Here is a 23,194-nt window from a genome sequence, read left to right as displayed (position 1 = left end):
GAGGTCACATTAGGACACCCGGTCTTGTGGCATTGACGAAGTGGCCCGCTTTTTTGATATCATCAATTGCCTTTCCCAGTCCGATATTCCGGTAGACAGAGCCTTCCTTTTTTCCACTCTGTTTAGGTGGTGCAGGTTCATCAGCTTCATCGCCGCTGGATGATGATACTTCCAGGGCCGCTGCCAGCGTGGAAGTTTCAAATTCTTCAGTGTCGTCTGCCAACATTGCCTGGATTTGGCTGAGTATGTTAGTAGAAATAGCTGTGGAAGCTTGATTTAAAAGTTCAGCCAGATGTTGTTTAAGAGACAAGGAGACGGTTAGGAGTATTTTTTTTTTTTTTTTTTTTTTTTTTTTTTCGTTTTCTTTTTTTTTTTATTCATGAATTCCTTATTTATTTTGATTCCCTATCTTATTGGTTTGGAATGAAAACTTGTTTCATGGTTGTTTGTATGTTATTATGGAGTCATGTTTTAATTAATTCCTATTTTCCTATTTTAATTTTTTGTGGCCTTAATTGGTTTTTATTATTCGGGGTATGAACGGCTGTGTCAGTTTGTGAACCTACGAGACCTAGCAGGCCGTCATAATTCCCAGTGATTTTGTAATATTCGTCCTTAACTGGTTTTTATTATTCGGGCTATGAACGGCTGTGTCAGTCTGTGAACCCACGAGACCGAGCCGGCCGTCATAATTCCCAAACAGTGATTTGTTATATTTTTAACTGGTCTTTGATTTACTTTCTTAGATTTTTTTGAGTAGATTGGATTCGTGTATAAAACTTATGATATTTTTGAATGTTAGATTAATATTGGGGTTTGTGTTCATCAAGAATTCTGGGTATGTTGTAGGGGATCCAATTTTATGCTGTTTAACTTTAAACTTAGCCCTTTCTTTTTCAAGTGTATGGCAGTTGTTAAAAATATGCTCTATGTCTTCTGGGACCCTGCAGTGGTAGCAGTTAGGGTTATGTGGTTGTGGTCCTATGTACTGTCCGAAGCTGTTAGCCAGCTTGGTTTTGCCCGTGAGTATTCTATTTATGAATTTTTGTTCACTGCCTTTTGTTTTGGGTGGTTTCCTATTTCTACATACTTCTTTAATGATGGTTTTTAGTTTCCTGCCTTGAGTGCTTGTGTTCCATAATTCCTGCCATTTATTATCAATGAGGGTTTTAGATATGCTATTGAGTTCGCATATGCTATAATCTAGGTTGATGTGAGTGGTTTCGTTTAGTTTTTGTTTAGCTGTTATATCTGCCATATCGTTACCTGGTATGTTAATATGGGATGGTATCCACATAAATTCTACTTGTAAGTTATTATTGTTCAGTATTTTTAACAATAAATTGGTTTGCCTAAGATAGTTTTCTCTTGATTTGGTGTTGTTATTAAGTATTGAGTTTATGACGCTTAGCGAGTCACTTATTATTACCGCTTGGGGTATTTTGTTCTCTTTGATCCATTTGAGTGCTTCAAGTATGGCCCAGAATTCAGCTGTGTATATAGAGCAGAGGTTAGGTAGTCTTCGTCCTACTTTAATGTTAGGTTCGGGGATTACGTAAGCTGCTGCTGTTCTGGGTGGTTCTGTAATTTTGGATCCATCAGTGTAAATCTTAATGTAGTTGCAATATTTTGAGTTGATTTCTTCTGTACAGATTGTGTTTAATTTGAGTTCCTGTTCGTTTTTATTGCCATATTTCATAATGAGGGTGTTAACTGTGGGGTTGATATTTATCCATGGTTCTTTGTCATAGTGATTTGCAATTTCTGCTTGGAGTTTGTCTATAGGAAGTTGTTCAACTAATTGATGGACTAATTTCCCTGCTGGTATGTTTTGTGATAATTTAGTTCTAAAAGGTATGTTGCATTTATTTATAGCTAGCCGGGTGGGGTGTGTGTCGGGGTGTGTTGTTAGCCTGGCTGCATATCTGAGGGTGAGTTCTTGTCTTCTAAGGTGGAGCGGCAGTTCTCCAGTTAAGATTTGAAGTTCCACTAGTGATGTGGATGGTAGTGCACCAGTGCAAATAATTAGGGCCTTTCTTTGTATGCTATCTAGTTTTTTGAGGTTATTTTGCGGTGCCGAGTTGTAAATTTGGCATCCGTAATCTAGTTTAGATCTAATTAACGATTTATATAAAGCTAGTAAGGTTTCTTGATTGGATCCCCAGGTGGTTCCTTTAAGGGTTGTAAGGAGGTTAAGGTCTTTATTGCACCTTTTGACTAGTTCGTTTATGTGGTGTCCCCAGTTTAGCTTGGAGTCATAATGCATTCCTAAAAATCGTGCTACATTTACGAATTTAATTTCTTGATTTTGGATGGTGAGTTTGGGAAACTGATTTTGTAATTTACGTTTGGTGGTGAATAATACTGCTATGGTTTTTTCATGGGATATTTTGAAACCCCATTTATCAGCCCATTTCCCTATTTTGTTTAAACTTGTTTGAATATCGCTGATTACTTTGTGGTTGGAGGGGTTTCCTGCTCTCCATAATCCACTATCATCAGCAAATTGTGAGAGTTCAATTAGTTTTGATGTTAAGTTGGTGTCCAAGTCATTAATCATGATGTTGAAAAGGGTTGGGCTGAGTACGCTCCCTTGTGGTGTACCGTTTTCAAGTGTGTGTGGTTCAGAGTAGGTGTCGCCGACTCTGGTTGATATTTTACGGTCAGCGAGGAAGTTTTCAATGAATTTAAACATTCGACCTGTGATGGCGTAGTGGTTGAGTTTGGCTAATAAGCCTTTGGTCCATACAAGGTCGAATGCCTTTTCGAGGTCAATAAATACTGCAATTAAATTCCTATCAGCTTTGCGTTTGGAGTTGAACGCCAATTTAATTGCGGTTTCTAATCGTATTAGTTGATCCGTGGTGGATCTTTTGTTTCTAAATCCGCATTGATTATCGGAGATTAAATTATTGCTCTCTAGGTGGTGTTTGAGTCGGTTGGTGACTATGGTTTCCATGATCTTACAAATGTTGTTTGTTAGGGAAATGGGTCTGTAGGAGCTAATATCGTTAGGGTCTTTTCCTTGCTTGGGTATTGGAATTACTATTGCGTGTTTCCATTTATCGGGTAGTTTGCCTGAGGTCCATATTTGGTTTAGTAATTTAATAATTGTTTGTTTAATGTTATTTGGGATATTTTTGTATATTGTGTATCCTATTTGATCTTCCCCTGGGCTAGTTTCGTTTTTGGTTTTCAATGCTAGGTCCCATTCGTAAGTTGTAATGTCTTTATTTAGGTTCGAGACTTTGGGACCGAGGTCTTTAAAGAGATTACTATGGGTTCTTTCTACTTTGTCCCTATGTAATTGAAATGCTGGGGTGTGGTTGGTGATGCTACTCATATCTGAGAAATGCTGAGCTAGTCGGTCAGCCTTTTCTTTATTAGTAATGGCTCCAGCTATTTTTGGAATGGTGTTAGTTGTCTTTCCTCTAATTGATCTAATCTTATCCCAGACTTGTTTGGTACTAGTGATATTGATATTCGTGCAGTAATTATGCCAAGTTGTTTCCTTTGCCTGTTTAATTATGTTTTTAAGGTTTTTCTCCTTTTGTTTATATATAGTGAAATCAGTAGAGTTTTTAGTGCGTTTGAATTTATTGAGGGCTTTTTTCTTATCAGTGATGGCTTGTTTGCATTCATCATTCCACCATGGGACTCCTTGTTTATGTGGGTTACCACTGGTTTTGGGTATGTTAGTGGTGGCTGCCTTTAGTATGGTATCAATCAGGTCTTCGTAATATTTATTAATATTATCATTTTATATGTTTTTGGTGTCTATTTTGCTTAGTGTTTCATTAAATGAGGTCCAATCTGCTTTTGAATATATCCATCTAGGGGTTCTTTTTAGCGAGTTGTATTGGACCGTCATCTGCAGGGTGACTATTACTGGAAAGTGGTCACTGCCCAAGGGGTCAGTTTGATCCACTCTCCAGTCCGCCACCTGGGTTATTGATGGCGAGCAAATGGTGAGGTCGATGGCGGACATGAGACCGTTTTCTGGGTTAAGGCGTGTTTTTGTACCGTCATTTAAAATGGCTAAGTTAGATTCTGCGGTCCATTCTTCAATCAATTTGCCTCTTTTGTCCGTCACACCGCCCCCCCCCCCCCCCCATAGCTCGTTATGGGCATTGAAATCTCCACAGATGACGATCTGATTTACTCGTTTGTGATCATTTATTTGTTTGTAAGTAATTAAGTTAGCTGTGCCTGATGTTCCCCCGGGTCATAAATATTGAATATTTGTATTTGACCCTTGCCTGTATGAATTATGAGGGACTGAATTTCGAATGCTTCGTTGCTACCTGGGGTTGGTGTTATGGTTATTGTTGCATTTGTTCTATCATTCCCAAATTGTCAAGGACGTCTTGCAATGATTGAAATTTATCCAGGTGGTTTGAAGCCATCTTCTATGAAGAATGGTTTGAACGACGAATACTGTGGGTTCTTATACTTAAAGCGCGTACGTGAAGGAAAACATCCCCCTAAAAACATAAAATGGATCTTACCTAGATCATGACCCAACAACGCGCGGACGTGAAGGAAAACATCCCCCTACTTTTTTCATTTCATATAATATAACCCAAACTATACTCTCCACATACGCTAAGAAACCCATAATCTACTATTCACACAAACATACCTGAGCTCTTACAAACACGCAAACACACAAACACATACCCTCACATCTTTTAAAAGGAGTTAGTGTTTATATTCACACTACTCTACCTACACACATTGGCAAATCGATCGTTATTTCTTTTCTAGAGTGTTGGGTAGCCCTGAAAAGGGCTGTTTTGTTTGGAACTTCATGGACACCTGGTTAATGGTGGCACCTTCCAGGCCTGGCGCCACATACACATCTTATCCCCCAGTTACTTTTTACCTTTTGGGGGGAGAGAGCAGAGGCAGGATATGTCGCTTCAGAATCCCAATTTTCGCTCTCTGGGATTCTGAAATTTTTTCTTCTCTCCTTTTCCTCCTCCTCCTCTTCTTTGTATCTTCTCTCCTCCTCTTTGTATCTTGTTTCCTCTTCTTCTTTATATCTTCTCTCCTCCTCTTCTTTGTTTCTTCTTTCCTCCTCTCTTATCCTTCCCTCCTCGACAATGGCTTCCGCGGCCAGTTCATTTAATATGCGCCTGGCATATTCCAGATGCACATGAAGTTCCAACAGTTTCTCCAGTCTCGTGTTCATTTTTGGTGTTGATCAATCAACAAGGGTAGCTGGACTGCCGAACGAGTTTCAATTTATACTGAAAGCGCGGACGTGAAGGAAAACATCCCCTAATAACATAAAATTGATCTTACCTAGATCGTGACCCAATAAAACAGCAACGTGCATACCTAAAATAAACACTCACTCACTTTTTTATGCTACCCATCACTATTGTAAAAAATTTTATAAATCACTTCAATAGACTATTCACATACGCAAAGCAATCCAATCTAACTCCAAATATACATCTCTAACAGCCAAAAAAACAAACATCATTTTAATCTACTATCCACACCAACCTACTTTATCACTTACAAACACACAAACACACAATCCTATACACAAACACATACCCTCACATTTTTTGAAAAAGAGTTAGTGTTTATTTTCACACTACTCTATCTACACACATTGGCAAATCGATCGTTATTTCTTTTCTAGAGTATTGGGTAGCCCTGAAAAGGGCTGTTTTTTTTGTTTGCTATGGCATTCTTTTTTAGTTTCTAAGAATGCGATGTCCTCTGAGGATAGACTTTCTGGCGATAGGTCTGCTTCTTCGGAAAGAGAAGAAGAACTCTTTGGTGTCGATACGACAATCGACAAAGCCTCTGTCAGCTTCAGGTTGCTGCTGCTGCTGCTGTTGCTGCTGTCTCTGAAGTCTGTACTTCTCTGTCCATTCTTCTTTTTCCCTGTTCATTTCTTCTCTGAATAGCTCTTCTATCAGGTCTTCAGTGATTTTTAACATTCTCACATTCTCTATTTCTTCTGGTTTCGGTATCAGACTGTGTCTGACCCTATGCAAATTCACGTAGGCTTCGTTGAGCTTAGCTAGTTTGGAGCACATCTTCTTAGGAGGATGAGTCGACAATGGATGGCTAGACTGGGAACAACCCGGTTCTTAAAGTCAAAGCGCGGACGTGAAGGAAAACATCCCCCACACGGTTTTCGAGTCGCAACGTTCAGTGAGTGTCATGAGAGGGATAGTAAGAAATGAAAGAGCATCAATCCAACATTCTTATAGCTAAACAAACCACAAAGGCATTTTTTTTCAAAACACAACATTTTTATTCAAAAATCACTTAACACTAAACAACAACAACTCTAACATTTTTTAACAATAATATAACACTATAACATCAAACATTTTTTTCTAATCACAAACATTTTTTTCTCAATTAACAATCTACTTAGAACAGGGCTGACAACGTTGTGAATGAAATTGTGATTTCCACTGTTGGAAATCATTAGGCCATTGATGGACACTACGTTTCCTAGCTTGAGACAAAAGATAAGCATAAAGGTCACAAAACCATCGATCTACTTTCACATCGTTTCTAGCAGAAGAACGAGGATCAAAATGAGTCACTAAATGTTCTAAGGAATAGCCCAGGCTGCGATGATGCAGAAAATACACACAGTACTGTCCACACACCAAGGAATCTGTGCCTTGTAATTTCACGTTATTGAATCGGGTGGTCTGAGCATTTCTTCTCATAAAGTCGATGATATCGTCTTCCAAAGGGGGCAATCCGTACGAATCGAAATATTCCACACATCCTTCTTGAGGAAAGTAGACGGCTACCCAGTGGGTTCCTGGAAGATGACTGTCGTCCGTGTTGATCACGTAAGCTTGATGGTCTTTAGGTTTGCGATGAGGGAGTTCATCTTTAGCACAGACGACAGGATTCCAAGAAGACGTATACGAACTGTGGTTCAAAAGGTAATAAAGTTCCCAGGTATCCATTTGTGTGTTTCTTCTTCTTCTTCACAGGTAATAATAAGTCGTCAATTCGATCCTGACTTTTTGCTTGAAAATGTCTGACGAATAAACGGTTATTCGTTCTGTTTCCTCACTCTGATTCAGGAGAGCTTCGATACGATGGATCTCTTGAGTGGTTAATGGTGGACAAGAATGTTCACGCAAGTCTTTATACCACTGGTGCAACACGTCTTTGTTCGAGATGAGACTCCAAGCTTCGTCCAGATACTCGTCCAATTTTTCTTCTTGACTTAACATCAGGCATTTATCGTGTTGAATTTGACTGGGATGATCGTTTTGACATCCATAGCAATTTTTCTTGATCAATTCCGTCATTTTATCGACCAAGTGTTTGGCAAAACAGGAGACTAAATGGGCTTCTTGTTCTGGCCATCTCGATTTCATCATGATCACTTCTTCTTCTTCCACAGTCTCCTTACATTCCATGTCCAAAGTTTCTCCACTAGGTAAAGAGGGATAACAGTCTTCCATGGCTTCTAGTAATCTAGAATGACTTCTCTCAAACTATTGATTTCTATGGTATTATCAAATTCGGCATACAGGATGACGTTCACCGTTACATCAGGGTCTCGGTTTGCAAACTGAATTTCCACACGAATTTGGCCGGATTTTATAGGGTGGAAATGTCCCTCGTCGCTGCCTTGGTCTGGAGTGAAATCGAAAGCCCACAAAGCATAACCTCCTGCGTAATCCTCGTACGTAATGCCGTGACTGGTGTTGGTTCCTAACTGGCCGGTGGCTTCGTACAGGGACAAGTACGATCTCAAGTAATTCTTCTTCTCAAAGTCAGGTTCGAAAGGTCGGGTACACAAGGTCTTGCCATCGCGACTGACTTCGATCTTGGACACGCCAAAGTGTTGAAAGTAGAAAGGATTTTTTTTCGACAGCTCCGTTGAAGGCTGTATTCTCGACGATACCAACGATTAAACGTTTGGGTAGCTGTCCTTGGAACAGATGATCTTCGATCATGGATCGCTGTCCCTTGGGAATGGTGAACGTTTTCACTTCCACGCGTCGTATGGGATACTTGGCGGTCGTTCTGCTCAACGTCTGACTGATGTCGTTACCCACTTTAGGTAACACTTCCACACGGCGTACGTAGAGCCTGGCTTCCTCGATGACAGTTTTGCAAACAGTAGTACCTATCAAATGGAAAGCGGCACTGCTACGATTCAGTCTCAGGCGAACATTCACCCCGTTTAGCAAATATTTCTCTTGCAACCACATGTCCAGATGTAAACGATCCATCAGTTCTAAACTTTGTCCGTTTTTGATTTTGTCTCTTCGTTCTACAAATCCGTCATTGTTTGGTGTTTTGCTTGCATCAGTTTCGAATCTTTCAAACTGGCCTGCTTCGTCAGCTTCCCATAGCACACAGGCATTGAGATGAGTGTTCTTGGCATCTATTCCGTACGTCAAGAGATTTTCCAGGTACGCTCGATAAGGGTAAGTATCCATGCTGCTGCTGACCAGTTTGTTGTTCAAGTACAAGTCCACTCCGCTAAACAAGGAATGCATGAAATTGTTGACGGGAGCTATTACCTCATCGCCATCTAGGGTCGAATTGTCCTCATCGACAACTTTGACTTTCAAGTACAAGTAACTGCTATTCAGATCGATGTAATCTTCGGGCTGTCCTTTGATTTCAAACTCGATGGGAGCTGAGGCTGTCAATGAGGAGACGGGGTGAAATTCCACCCATTGGGATTCTTGCATCGTCATCATGGTGGGGGGCATGGCAAACAGATCCAGTTCCGTCTTGGAACAGGCGCATGACTCTCGGTGCATCATTTTTTGTTCTGTTCTTTCTCAATAATCGAAAACGTCTAAGTCTCGAACGGTTCTTCTTTTCTTGGCCTTTCTCGCTTGAAGTCTGGTGAAAGGATGTTTTCTTCGTCGTCTCTTTCTGCCTTGTCCTTGCTGAATGCCTGATTCGGTAGCGTGCAGGGCATTTATAGGTGTGTCTCGTCGGCCCAAAATGTCTTTGCCCGTTTGCAGCAAGACATTTTTGCCTGCCCTCATGAAGGCTTCTTTAGGGTTTTGTTTGTCGATGATGACATTTTGGAGAAATTCTTTGCCTTGCGTCAGTGCCGCATCTTTCAAGGCGTGCAATCCGCGTGTCACCATCGGTTTCAACACCGGAGCCACCGAACGAAAGGCCGATTTTAACATGTCTCCTAAACCGTGTCCTCGCTGTCGAGCAACCCCTCGGTACACTGGATACATGACTTACTTACGAGTCGTGAGAGAACCGTTTTCGAAAATGGAGTTTCACCGTGACTTTTCCTTTGGTGAATGGAATATTTTGTCCCAAATCTCCTTTTATAGTAATGTTGACTGTGTCCAAATACGACTTGCTGACAGGCAAATAGTGAGGATGGACAAATTCACGGTGGACGTGGTAAGTGTTTCCACCTTCCTCGTCAGCGTTTGCGGCAGAATCCACTTTGAAAGGAATGACACGCAGTAACGGTACGGAGGTGTGTCCCACCACGTTGTACTCCACCACATCGGAGTACACGAACATCAAATTCAGTCCTTGGTTCAGTTCTAGCGGGGTACGAAAATACTTGGCAAAAGAATCGTTGTCAGAAATGACTGGTAATTCACCTTTTTCTTTTTCTACTTTCTTCCTCAGCTCCATGTCACCGCCCAACATGTCAGACAATTCAGGACAAAATAAGAAAGACATGATTTTGGGCCCCTCAGGAAATTTCATCAGGAAGCGACGAGCTGTTTTGTCGTACTCCAGGGTGACACTTTTTTTGACACTTTCCAAAGCTTTCAGAAACACACCATTAAACCTGGTGGCTATGGTGTTGACCAAATGTTGACCACTAAAATAATAGCCTGGGGGAATGAACAAGTGATAGGTGGTCAACTTTAGATTTGGTGTACGGGTTTTCTTGTCATATTTGCTATGGGTATCCATCCACTGTTGCATTTGCTCGTCATGAACTTCCACATCAAATTTATTTTCATTGGGAAGGACATTGAGGACTTGGGTTGGGTGAATCATTTCTACTAAAGCCACTTCCCAATGGGCTTCGTGATCTAAGGGGATGGCCTGAGGTAATTTGGCCGTGTAACAGCACAACGTGTTGTGGGGAAACACCTCCATGGAACTGTCACTGGGTAAGGTTAAGTAAAATTGGTTTTGGTGACTCATAATTCCAGAGTTCTGTGGCTGTCCGAGGGGATATTACTGGACGTCAGAGGTTGTGGTTGGACTGGTGACTGACACTGGCACTGGACACGAGGTTCCCGTGGTTCCCGTTCGAGGAGAATTTCAGGGAGGGATTGGGAAGCAGGTAACCGATGCAACTGCTCAATAAAATGGTCCACAATTGTTTGTCTCCTTGTTGCAAACTCAAATTGGCAATGGCTGCCCCGATGACACAATACACCATCGAAGATTTGGCAGAAAAAGACGATTTGCGTTTTAGGCACACGTTCTCCACACCACACCCACAAGGGTTGTTTTTGTAAATCTTGCACAGAAGAACTAGGGGAAGAAGGAGTGGTCGACGTAGCTGCGTCTGCTGTGTGAAAGGGCATGATGGTCACTTCTTCTTTTTATAGTCGATGACTTGCGAAGCGTCGATCCAAGAATCGAAACTGGGTGGATATCCTTTCCAACGTACTTTGACTTCTTTGACACGTCGTTTGCCCACTTTACGGGTTCTGCGTTCGAGAATGCTTTCGATGTCGTACACGTCGTCTTCTTTTTTGGTGACACGTTGTAACTCGGGCAAATAAAACGTTCCTTTGGTACTTCTCCGTTCATGTCTTCCAATTTATAGACGGCAGGATGACGGCCATGCACTCGTCCAGTGACGCGAAACAATTCGGTCGTCCAGTTAGGTAAGTAACCTTTGTCGAAAGTGCGTTTGGTTTTGCCAATGCGCACCCAATCTCCTACGGTCAACTCTCCACTTTTCTTGGGGACAGCCCTCGTCGGGGACGTACCGAACAGACGCTCGAACACCAGCACTTCGTTGTCGGGTGTAACATCTTGCGGGGCAAGTCCGATGCTTCGATGGTAAGATTGGTTGTACGCTTGCACCAGGTGCGGTAAGATGTCGATGTACTTCAGAGTGTGGTGATGCGTAAAATATTTCCACATGCGTTCTTTCAAAGTGCGTTGAAAACGTTCCACGATGCTGGCTTTGGTTTCGGGATTCTCGGTGGTAAAAAAATGAATGTCACGTTTCTTTAATTCTTTTTGGAAAGCTTGGTTCAGAAATTCGGTGCCTTTGTCCGTTTGCCATCGAAGAGGGTGACGACCGCTTTGTTTCAACACCCGTTGCAGGGCTCGCACTAACTCGCTGCTCGATTTGGAAGTCAAGGGTACGACCCAGGCAAATTTGGAAAAGACGTCGATGACACAAAACAAATATTTGTAGCCACGATTGTAGCTGGCCAAATGAGAGACATCGGCTAAATCGGCTTGCCATTGATGATCGATGCCTTCCACTCGGGTGCGACTTCTGGCAAACTTGCGTCGAATGGGTTTGTGTAAAGTGTAGGTAGCTTGTTCTTGTAACCATCGTTGCACTTGAGGTAAACGGAGACTTTTCAGTCGAGTTTTGGCAGTACGATACAATTTTTGAACTCCTGCGTAACCTGCAGGATGTGAGGGATCGTAGTAAATGCTGGCTAAGACTTTTTCCATTTTTGTGTTGGCGTGTTAATAAGTCACCCACTCTTCGGTGATGCTACTTTGGGTGGGTCGAAAGGGTGGTTTGGAAACGGATTTACGTGTCCGATGGGCTACGGGAGTAGAAGTCGAAGGTAGTGGTGGTGGTGGTGGTGGTGGTGGTGGCAATGGAATGGCTTTGGTCTTCTTTTCTTTTTTCGCTTCTGGTTTCCCTTCTTTCTTTTTCACTTCTGTCGAAGGAGGCGTGGACATCATCTTTTTAACCCAAGCTTTCATTTCTTCTCGTTGGGGTGTAGGGGACGGGGTCAATAAGGATGCTGCAATCTTACTCGAAATGGGAGCTGCTGACGGTGTTTGAAACACTTCGCGCATCTCTTCTTCCTCAGGTCTTTGTGGGGTAGCATCTCTGGTGACCCTTGGGGATGGTAGTGGTGGTAATGATGATGATGGTGCTGGACTTTTCATCAAGGTCTTAAAATCTTTTAGAGTGGGTAAAGCTGTTTCGTCTAAAGCTTTCTGGTGAAAGAGTTGCAGTCGTTGCAAGAGTTGACCGTACTTTTGCGATTTTTCTGTTTCGGACAAATCTTGGCGATCCATCAAGGACTGCAATTCGTGTTGTAACTGGGACATCTCGCTCAAATTGGGATTGGGAGGTAAATGCGGGGTGTGTTGTTCTTGCCACCGATGGTATTCCATCCATCGTTTGTAAGGCACTAAAGCTAGTTTTCGTCCTTCCATGGGGTTGTCAGGGGTCGATTCTGAGATCTTGGGACTTTCGAAGGCCTTTTTATCTTGCTCCCATCAGTCCTCCCAACATGGTTCCCAAGACTCCTTTCAGTATGGGGCCTAACAAGAGAGGCAAAATGCCTCCACGTTGAACCAACATCTTCTTTTTTTGACGAATGGGAATTTTCTTTCGAACCATTTGGCGAAGAACGTGACGATGTTTGCCTAAGCATTGTTTCTGGTGTTTGGACAAAGGGATCGTGCCTTTCAAAACGTTCAAACAACATTCGCACACGGTATCGATGACCTCTTTGGAGGCCGTTTGAATGAGTTTTTTTCGTAGGGGTGGAGAAGCTTTGGACAGGACAGATAACAGGTCCCCATGTTTGGCTAAACGTGGTGGCAGTCCTTTCCTTTTCTTTCCTTGGGGTTTTCTGGAGGGTGACATCTTTGAGTCTTTAGGAGCACCAAAAGAACACTGATACCCTACTTGGTCACAGGCCTTTTTTATACTGGAACGCGTCGCCACTGATTGTCTTTACGGCGTATCAACTTCATGACAGGCATGACACGTCGTGCAGGGGTACGTAACGGACTAAATCGAGCCAGTTCTTGCTTGGACAAATCCAGTAAACTTTGTAACATGCCCGATCTTTCATGGACTTTGATTTTGGGAGAAGGTACTTTGTGAGCAGCAGCCACTGCCGCTAAATTGGAAGGTCCTGCCACTGGGGAAGTTCTTTTGGGGGTCATCAACGGAGAAGTTCTTGGTGTGATTAACGTCTCCAAGTACTCTTCAGTTCCTGGTGACATCAACGGAGAAGTGGATAAACGTGAGGCTGTCGGAGACACAGTCACCGCTGTGGCAGGTCGTGGTTTGCGAGTGTAAGGCTGCGTCCTGGCCGCAGTGCCTCTCTTGCGACTAGTTTTCTTCTGTGGACTTTTCTTTTTCTGAGGACTTTTTCTCTGTTTCTTTTTCTGGGGACTTCTTTTCTTTTTTCGGGGTGGTGTCTGGTAAGAGGAGGGTCCCGCCACTGGAGAAGTTCTTCTCTTTGGGGACCTGGTCTTTTTCTTCTTGGGGCTTCGTTGAACTTTTGTCTTAGGGATAACTTTGGGGGCATTAGGATCCCATCTTAAGAGTGAGCGAATGATGACCCCTCCTAGAGTACCGCTCCCTCCAGGTTTCAAAATGATTTGGTTTTTGGTTTGAGTGTCGATGCGGGGATCGGCCAGTTGGACCAAAGCGACTTTGTTTCAATCGAAAAAGCGTTTGGTTTGATGAGGAATCTGAATGATTCCTTGGAGTAATTGACGTGCCGTCACCGTAAACCATCGTAAGACTTCTTTGAGACTAGCTTCTAAGACGCGAGCTCGTGTTTGTGGATCTTTTTCTCGACTGATGCCATACAAGGCACGAATCAATTTGACGGGAAGATGCGACTGAAGGGACGTCATGTTCGCACTGAGTGTGAGACAGACGAAAAAGGGTCTGAGGTTTTTATAGATTTTTTGATGGGGAGTGAAATGAAGTCGAGGAAGGAGACGAGTACAGGACAGGCCCTCCGTCTTGGCACCAGTGGTGAAACAAGTGGGTACGAAATCGCAAATCCTCGGGAGTGGTAGGTTTCAAATCGACGAGTAAATAGGCGTGTGGCGTTTGAGTGGCATCGTCGTACGCCTGAGTCAGCCAAGGCGTTCCTAACTGTTTGGCTAAGACTTGCACTTGCGATTTATCTCGAGGGCTTTTAAACAAGACCACGTAATGTGCATTGAGACTGATGGTGCGATGGGCTTTACTTTGTTGAAACAAATTTTGGGTGATGTAAACGACACTGGCATTACGGTGATGCCCTTTGCGCGTGAACCACAATTTAATTTCTTCTTCGTCTTCTCCTAACATGTCGTCGAAAATGACCAAATGGGTTTGACGGGAGTCAGAGACGATGCCGTCGTCTTCTTTAGGAATGCCTTCCACAAACACGATGGAATCGCCTTGACTTTCTCGCAAGAGGCTGTACGCCGATTGCCACTCTTTGTAACACCACACGATCCGTTGAGGGGGCCGATCGATCAAATGATGTTTATGTTCGATCAAACGTTTGACGAATTCGGTTTTGCCTGAACCGCTAGGTCCAGCAATGAGCATGTTAAAGGGATGGCGAAGATACAAAGCCTCCCAACTGGCACGATCTAAGTGTTCGTCGATGACTTTGACAGTAAAGGAAGAGGGAGTAGAGACAGCAGAGGTAGCCATGGTGTGAGAAATGTCACTTGTGACACGAAAAACAAACAAGACAAGAGTTTATATACTTTTTTCAGAACACGTTTATTGAATGTTTCAAATATGAACACGAAAGACAAAAATACATACAACCCAAATAGTGATGTACAGGAATATAAAAAACAGCAAAGCGATCAAAGTGGAATATAAACAAGTGTCTGTACAACATGTTTTGAGTAACCAAGATGTCCTAGGGACAGTGTGTAATGTTCTTACAGTCTCTACATGAGGTATTGTCACACAAGTGTCCTCCCGGAATGACCTTTCAGGAATGTCCATGACAGTCCTGTCCTGAAGCGAGTGGTTGTTCTCGGTGACGGGTTCTTCTGGCACCGTCACTAACACAGGTTGAAAAGTAACTTTTTTCCTTGAACAACTCTTGTGCATACTGGGCCACTTCTTGGGTCCAAGCCTCAAAACCCCCCTTTTTCCAGTCACGAACATCTGTCCAATGAGGGTGTAAGTCACAAGCTACACACACATCGTCATACACGTCTTGGGTAGCTAAAAGTTGACGAATCTTTTTTTCCTGTTGAGGTCGAGAAGTATCCAGATGAAACCGCAAGGCTTTGAGCAAAAGGAGTTTTTCGTGACCATTTAAGGCCATGGAGGTGGTAAGTACTGATCGTAAAGAGTCCACAAAGAATCGGCTGGTAAACGAAATCCCAGAAAACAAGTCACTAAGACACACACCACTTGTCGTCCCAAATTGAATGGATAAAGTTCTTGTAATAATCGATGGTAATGATCCACGGTTTGAATATGGTCATTGAGTTCCTTCCACGGAATCTGTTGGATGACATACGACATAAGTCGTGGCATAGCAGCCTGTTTTTATAGTCTCTTTGTTTCGAAAAGAATACACGTACTTTCTAGGCAGTGATCTTCGTTCTCCAGTGGGGAATGTAAATCTTGCATACTGTAACCGAAACGTCAGAGTTCGATTAGAAGTTTCCTCTTCCGCTAAGTAGATTCCACGTAACAAATGTTGGTAATCCTTTACCTCGTCTTCCTCAAGGGGTTGCTCTAGGTGAATCTCGAAGTAACCAAAATGATCAACACGTGAATCATCGGGGGCCTGGAAGTATTGAACAAGGTCTGACCATTGAAACAATTTCTGACGAATCAGTTCTCTTATACCCTTCAGGTACCAGTGGTTCAAACACCGGTGACGTAACGGATGCAATTGTTCTTTACGTTTCACTTGTATTTTGACCAGCTCTCGGTAAATGCGTTCTCTCAACTCCACAGGCAAAGCACGAATGTTCTCTAGCAAAGTATCCATGAATAGGTCATACTAAATCCTCTTTGGTCTGACACAAGAAATGTACTGTTTGCACAAACATGGTTTTAATTCATTGTCGAATCTAAATCGTTTCACCACTAATCTACACATTACAATTCGTTCAGAAGTTTCCTCTTTCACTAAGTTGACATTGCGTGAAAGATGTTGGTAATTCGTTAACTCTTCCTCTGGAATTCGATGCAGTACGTTTACAATGTAGTAGATAGAATCGTCAATACCAAACCATTCCTTTTTATAACCAGGAGGTCGTTGATCAATGTCTGTCCAATGGAACACTTTCAACTCAATCAGTCCTTGTATAGCCTGAAGGTACCAGTGGTTCAAACACCGGTGACGTAACGGATGCAATTGTTCTTTACGTTTCACTTGTATTTTGACCAGCTCTCGGTAAATGCGTTCTCTCAACTCCACAGGCAAAGCACGAATGTTCTCTTGTAAAGTATTCATGAACAGATTATTATGGTAAGAAGTTACTTCAATGTCTCGGTCCCACTAAAGGTAAGTAATGACAATTCGGTGACCATCGAGCATGTTCTACGTAGGCCGAATCTTGCGGTTCCCAGTGGTGAAGTGACACACCGCAACTGAAGCACTTGACTTTATCTCCTTCGCCCAAGTAGAAAAATCCGGCTCTGGCTAATTCTTCGGGGGTCGGTCCTCCCAGATACTTAGGCCATTTTCCTTTGAACGATTGAAGACGATTTTCAAAGTCGCAGTATTCCGACAAACGCACAGGGAACGAATATTCGTCTTTCACAGGTTCGTTTCGATGAGGATTGAGTGACATGGGCAGGAGTTTGCTCAGGGCTGGATGACATCCGTAGGGGGGTAGACGTGAAGGTGAACATTCCCCTTTAAAACGAAACCCAGTAAAATGTCCAAGAGGACGAGCGGCATCACTTTCGCATCCCACAGGTTTGACACGCACAGCATCGCTTTCCATGATAGGGGTAGGGACACTAAAGTTCCCATGATGCTTTACGGCATCGCTCAGGTCACAACGTACAGCATCGTACACATCGCAAGGCTCACAATCGCACTCGTCTGCAAACTCCGTTACGCAATTACAATGGTAACCACATGGACAATCGCAGTTTCCTTCCGGACATTTTCCGTCGCAATGCCTGGGTCTTATCCATCCAGTATTAGTCACACTAGAGGAAGATACAACTTTTTTACAATCCCCAAACTGGAACGATGTCTCTTTCAAAGTATTCATCTTGTTCGCTCGGTCTTGGTAGTCCCAATGAACTATCGATCTTGCCTAGGGTTCTTTTTTATATACAGACCAATACCGACGTGACCGTACGGTAAGGTAAAGTGATTGGGAAGTCGCACTCGCTTCTGGTATACAATTTGATAGACTTTTTCCAAGGGTCGACTGACGATGTGGTGAGTGGGTAAACGTACAATCTTGTTAGGTTGGTGAGTGGTCACTTTAAAGTTTCCATCCTCTCCCGATTGCAAGGCTTCTTTCAATACCCCAAAGTTGACCACTCGACTGGTACGATAATTCAGAGTCAGTCCTTTCACTTTGCATGTCGTGTGCACTTCTCCTTGTTTGTCCCGGTATTCGTAGCCGTAATTTTTGGGACCGCCACTGACGAAACTTAGAATCTTGTCGTCGGGATGCTCGTCTGTCCAGGCTCCTAAACGGTCTCCTTCGATGTTAGGGTGATGTTGAATCGGGTGATGGATGTAAATGCAACTGTCCGTGTCAAAGTACAGGACGCGTTCTTCTAACAGTTCTAAAGCTTCGTACAATTTTAAGCGAGCATGGGCTGTCACGTAAGTCGCAATGATGACATTTCCAAAAGGGTCGTCTTGTACAAAGTCCAGATCTTCTTCGTAATTGACCAAGATCAAATCCTCTCGAACGACGTCCACGTGTTTCATGTATTTGGTTTTGTCGTGAATCATCTGGAAGTAGCGGGAAGGTTCTGTCAAATATTCCGTCTTGGGTAAACACGGTCGTTGTGCCATTTTACCCCACAAGCAATTTAACATCACTTTGGCAAACGATCGCCTGCCTTCGTTTTTCTCGATGTGGTCTAAAGTGATGCCTTCTTGTTCGTAGTATTTCTCTTTGAATTGTATTTGGTCTTCGGGAGTGTGACACCAGGAAGGATAGCCGCTGGCTTCTTGCTTCAGTTTCAAAAAGGCATCCACGTAGTCTGCGAAAATGCCTTTCTGAGTAGGGTCACCCTTGTGGTATTGTTGTGTCTTGGGAAAGTGGCAAATTTCTTACACTTCTAACAGTTGGTATCCCATGTCCATAGCTTTGAACAATTCTACGCTGACCCAGGTTCCCGTCAAGGCCCGTTCTTCCTGGGTGTGCTGACAAGGCTGATCTTGGTTGCACGTTTCGGCACAAGTACGGCACAAGGGAAACATCAGTTTGCCTTGACAATGGTGAGGTAAGACGGGATGGTATAGGTTCGTGGGAGGCAAAACTTTGCACTTGATCAAGCCTTCGTATTGTCGAATGTTGACCAGGTCGATGTGTTCCGTCAGCAATCGCGGGTGCCCTGTAGGAAAGCGACAATATTTGCACACGTAGGGATACAGCGAACACACATCCAAGTATTTGATTTCTTCTCCTTTCTCTTCGTCGGCTTGGTACAGCAAACAGGTGGCATTGGTCCTTCCTCCGTACAAACTATCCCTCGGGTTCAACGGGTCCATGAACTGGTAACTTTCCACGACACGTTTAAACTCGGGATCGATTTTCAAACGGTGATCGTATTCGTGTTCCCACATTTCCACCAATTGGTATCCTTGCTGTTCTAACTTCAAGCGTCGCTGACAAGTGTCCTGGTACAGGTCTTCCATGGTCCGTTGTAAAAACTGATTTTTAGTGTCACGGTCAGGGTAGCAGACGGGACATCCGTGAAATAAGCAACCGTTAAACTCATACACGATCTTGGGGTTTTCTAAGTCCCAGCCATCGACCGAATACGTTCCGATGGTCTTTTCGCCCCCTCCGTTGCGGGCATGCTGAATCCATTTGTCTTCCTTGTCGCACAAGTAATGTAACCAACGTAGGGCTTTGACCGAGTATTGACGTTTGACAAAGTGAGTCGTTTGAGGGCTGATGACAGCCACGGTGTTTTCAGGCATGAATCGTTGTCGATACACTAAGGAACACGCTTTGGCAATGGTGCAAGCTTCTTTCAAAGGATCGACCCCTCCGTGTTCCATGAACAGTTCTCGAAATTTTCCACAGCAACGCCGTAAAATGTCCACGTCGGAACGACAATACTTTAGCATTTCTTCCTGAAAGTCGAAAGGGTCCGAGGCGTGAGCCTGGTACCAAGCGTAGAAAGCTTCTCGTTGTTCGGTACGCATGTTGTCGGGGTCGTAATAGTGAGCCTCGGGTAAATGGGGTAGAACGGCATGTTGATTGGCTTCCGTATTGAAAAAGTGTGGAAAATACCCTTTAGCCATTTCTGTCATTCCAAACGTTTTAGGCATTCGACTCAAAGGCATGGCCAAATAGCTCATCGAATCTTTAAACCGCACTTGTCCCACTTGCATGAAAATGATTTTGGCTCCGTTCAAAGTCACTTTAGGACGCTCGGTGCCTTGTTCCGTATAGTATCTGAGAAGAAACTGTCCATCGTATCCGGAGAAATTGTGAGCCATTACCGTGGCATGACGATGACAATCTCCGTAACGTTCGATGTCCTCTTGGCTCCACGTCTTGTCGACGGGGTCTAAAACCCATTGGGCAAAATCGGCTAACGTGTTTGGTCCCCGAAAGATTTTTTCACGCCCTCCGGGAATCTTGCTGCAGTGAGGGCAATGACTGAAGATAGGTTCTTGAATGCACTTCTCGCACGCTCGATGAGCCACGCATAAATTAGGGATGTGAATGCCAGTCTCTTGCATGCATTCGAAATCGAAAAAGATGAAATTGCCTTTCTTCTTGTGACCGTCCTCTTTCTCTGGTGGGGGATGGTATTTTTGCACGTAGCATTCGTGTTCCAAGTCCACGATGTGGTGACATATGTGACATTTTTTCTTTCCTCGACATACGTGTGCCTTGGCATTGTTGGTAAGTATGCCTTGTCCACAGGTAGGGCACAATCTCAAGAGTTGACAAGCACATTTCTGCTGTGAACCTTGCGTCTTCAGATGTTGCTGGTAACAGGCAGGGCTGACAAACGTACGCAGACAAGTTGAACAAGGCACTGGTTCTTCGCTCAGACAGGGTGGAGAGGCCAAACATCCTGGGCATTTCGATCCACAATGCTTGTGTTGCTCTCGATTGTTATAACCATAATCACATTTCTCACAATAATAACCGTATCCCAGGAATCCAGTGATACTGGTAATGGTATCGAAATGGTCATCGTGATGATAGACATGAATGTATTTTCCGTCCTTAAAATCTTGGCCTCGAAACAACAGAGGTCCGCGCACTTCTTGAGGGTGCACTTTCAAGGTGTATCGTGGAGCTAGGGCATCTTGCAATTTTTGCATCTCAGGAATGCCACAGGGTGTGTCTTTGGACAGTCCGGCTTGTTGTAACAGGAGTTCTGCTTCATTTCGTTGTTTGGCTCGATCGGATCATTGAATAGTTTTCCAGGTTCTTTTCCATTCTACCGTGTCGTTCTTGTTGGCATAAGTTCGTCCCACCACGATGGCACGGGCTAAACACATCTGGTCATGAGGATTGTGAATTTGGACAAGGCTACGCTTAATGCTGCGAAGGTCGTTCACCAATAACATCTTTTTGCGTCCGGTCCCTTGAGGAGGAGAGACGTGGGTCATGTCCAATGTGGCTTTTCCATCGGTGATGTCAAACTGGTCATTAGATTGTTGCACGTGTTGAATCTTGTCCATGACTTTGGAAGCGGTCAATTCTGCAGGGGTGCTAAACTCGATCCAAACAGGGGATTTCAAACCGTCGTGTTGTATGGAAAGTCTCAAGCGGTCGTCTTCTTTGGGTTGACATTGTCGCTTGAGTGCAGTGAGCAGAGAATCCCACACTCCGGTGATGAACCCTTCTGCTTTCTCTAACGGTACTTCGGACTTGAAATCTTTAAACTTCACCGTGTATTTGTAAGCCGTGGTTCTAAATTTTCTAGAGGAGCGCTTTTCCGTCTCTCGAATGGAATAGTATTTTTCAGGGTTGACTAAGGGTGGTGAACTTGGTTTAGAGGTTTCAAATTCTGGTTCACTCATGTCCTCTTCAAAATCACTGGCATGAATTTGTGCCAAGATTTCAGCCCTGGTTCGAGGCGATAGATCACGTTTCTGCCTCTTACTTTCTTCTTTCTTCTCGAATGAATGGGATCGTTTCATCTTGAAAGCAAAAAGTCAAATGACTCAAGTTCAAACACCATGAGCTACTTTATAGTCATAGCAGACCAGCGTATATAAAAGGGTGTGTGTCTTATCCTTTCACTATTCATTTCACTCTCAAGCCGAGCACAACGATGGAAGAGACTAACCAGATGGAACGTTTCGTCAGAGCTTTGCGAGGGGTCATTAGAAAATTCTCTTCAGACCAGCCTACGGACTACTCTCCTTCCTTTCGAGATAAAAGTCAAGATACTTGCTATATCTGTCAGAAGAAAGGGCATTGGTCTTCAGAGTGTCCAGACCGTCAAAAAAAAACAAAAACAGGGACTAAAAAAGACAAAAGTCAAGATACCTGTTATTATTGTAAAGAAAAAGGACATTGGTCTCCAGATTGCCCAAAAAAGAAACAAGAGGAGTCAGAAGAAAAGAAGGATTCTTCAGAAGAAGAGAGGGATTCTTCGGAAGAAGAGAGGGATTCTTCAGAGGAAGAAGAGGAAGAAAAAAGACAATTCTATTTACAAGAGGCAAAGAAACAGGAGAAGAAAAGAAGAAGGGAAGAAAATGAGGAAAAGACGGTGAAGAAATTCAAAAAACAGAGAGACTAAACAAGGAGAAAGAAGAAGTCAATGAACTTTTTATTAAAGTGTTGTGTTGTGAATTGTGAATTGGATTGTAAAAAATGGAGAAAAGAATAAATGAATGATATAAGGTAAGTGTCTTTGAGTTTTGATTTTAAAATAAGAACGTACACTCAAGCACTCATACACAGACACGTACTATAAGGGTAAAATGGGTGGGGGGTTTTTTTTGAGTTATTGGCAAATTGAAATTGTATTTCTTTTCGAGAAATGTGGGTGGCCCTGAAAAGGGCCTTTTTTCTTCATGGTGAAGGGGGTGAGTTTAAGCAATCAACTTTAACTGCCTTATGCCTTTGCCACGGCCAAGGCCTACTTCTGGACTGCGTAATGTTGATGATGATGATAATGATTGGGTTGAAATCACTAAGGGTGGTACGGTAGGCTTAGTCACAGGGTTGACGTGTTTAGCTCGGGAAGGTCGTATTCTCTTCGGTCGTGATAAAGAAGTCTGATACATTTGTTTCAGACTTCTTAACTCCGCTAAAATGTCCAACAGTACCGTGACCGTTTGATTTTCACCCTCTTGTTTCTTTGCTGCTACTTCTTCTTGCTGTTGTTGCTGTTGTTTTTTTCTTACCTCTTCTTCTTGTTGCTGTTGCTGTAGGAGAAAAGCCTGTTCCGCTTCCTTTTGTCGTTGTATAAATTTCTCCAATTCTTCTTTCTGTCTCTGTCTAAAATTCTCCACTTGCGGTAATGAAGAAGGTAACGAAGGTTCCGGAACAAATTCTTGCGAGGAGAGAAAATCCACAAAATCCCAATTCACCTCTTCTGAAAGTAAGTCCGAGTTCCCTTGGGCAGTCTCCCCTCCTGGTGCACCGCAATGGATCGTTTTCTGAGTTTCCGTCATGTTGAATCACTGTCGCATGGATTGACTGCACACAAGCACTAGCGAATCTATATAGACTACGTGACGTCACAGACTGCTCTCTTCGGATTGGATGCGAGCTGACTGAATTCTGTAACGCGTGTTCGGATTGGTGAATGAACTCAATCCGTTTCAATCCTTTCTGTCCCTATAAATAAGCGCAGTTCACTGCATTGATTCACCTATTGTCGGAGCCTCAACATGTGGACAGACGTTGAATCTTCAACCCTTGTGTCAACAATGATGTTCAGGACGGACATGCTCATGTATGTCCGATCCAAGTGGACCGTTGTCCACAGGACCAGCAGCAGCCTGTGGATAAGAAGAGTCTATATAGAGAGACAAGGTTGCCTCAAGAGGACTCTGATGTATGGCCCTGCTGTAAGACGAAGTTTGAGGACAAGAAGATGTCG

The sequence above is a fragment of the Sinohyriopsis cumingii genome, chromosome 13, assembly GCF_028554795.1.
Source record: "Sinohyriopsis cumingii isolate HCF-2022 chromosome 13, ASM2855479v2, whole genome shotgun sequence".
Taxonomy (NCBI): Eukaryota; Metazoa; Mollusca; class Bivalvia; order Unionida; family Unionidae; genus Sinohyriopsis; species Sinohyriopsis cumingii.
Note: the sequence above shows the minus strand (reverse complement) of the source record.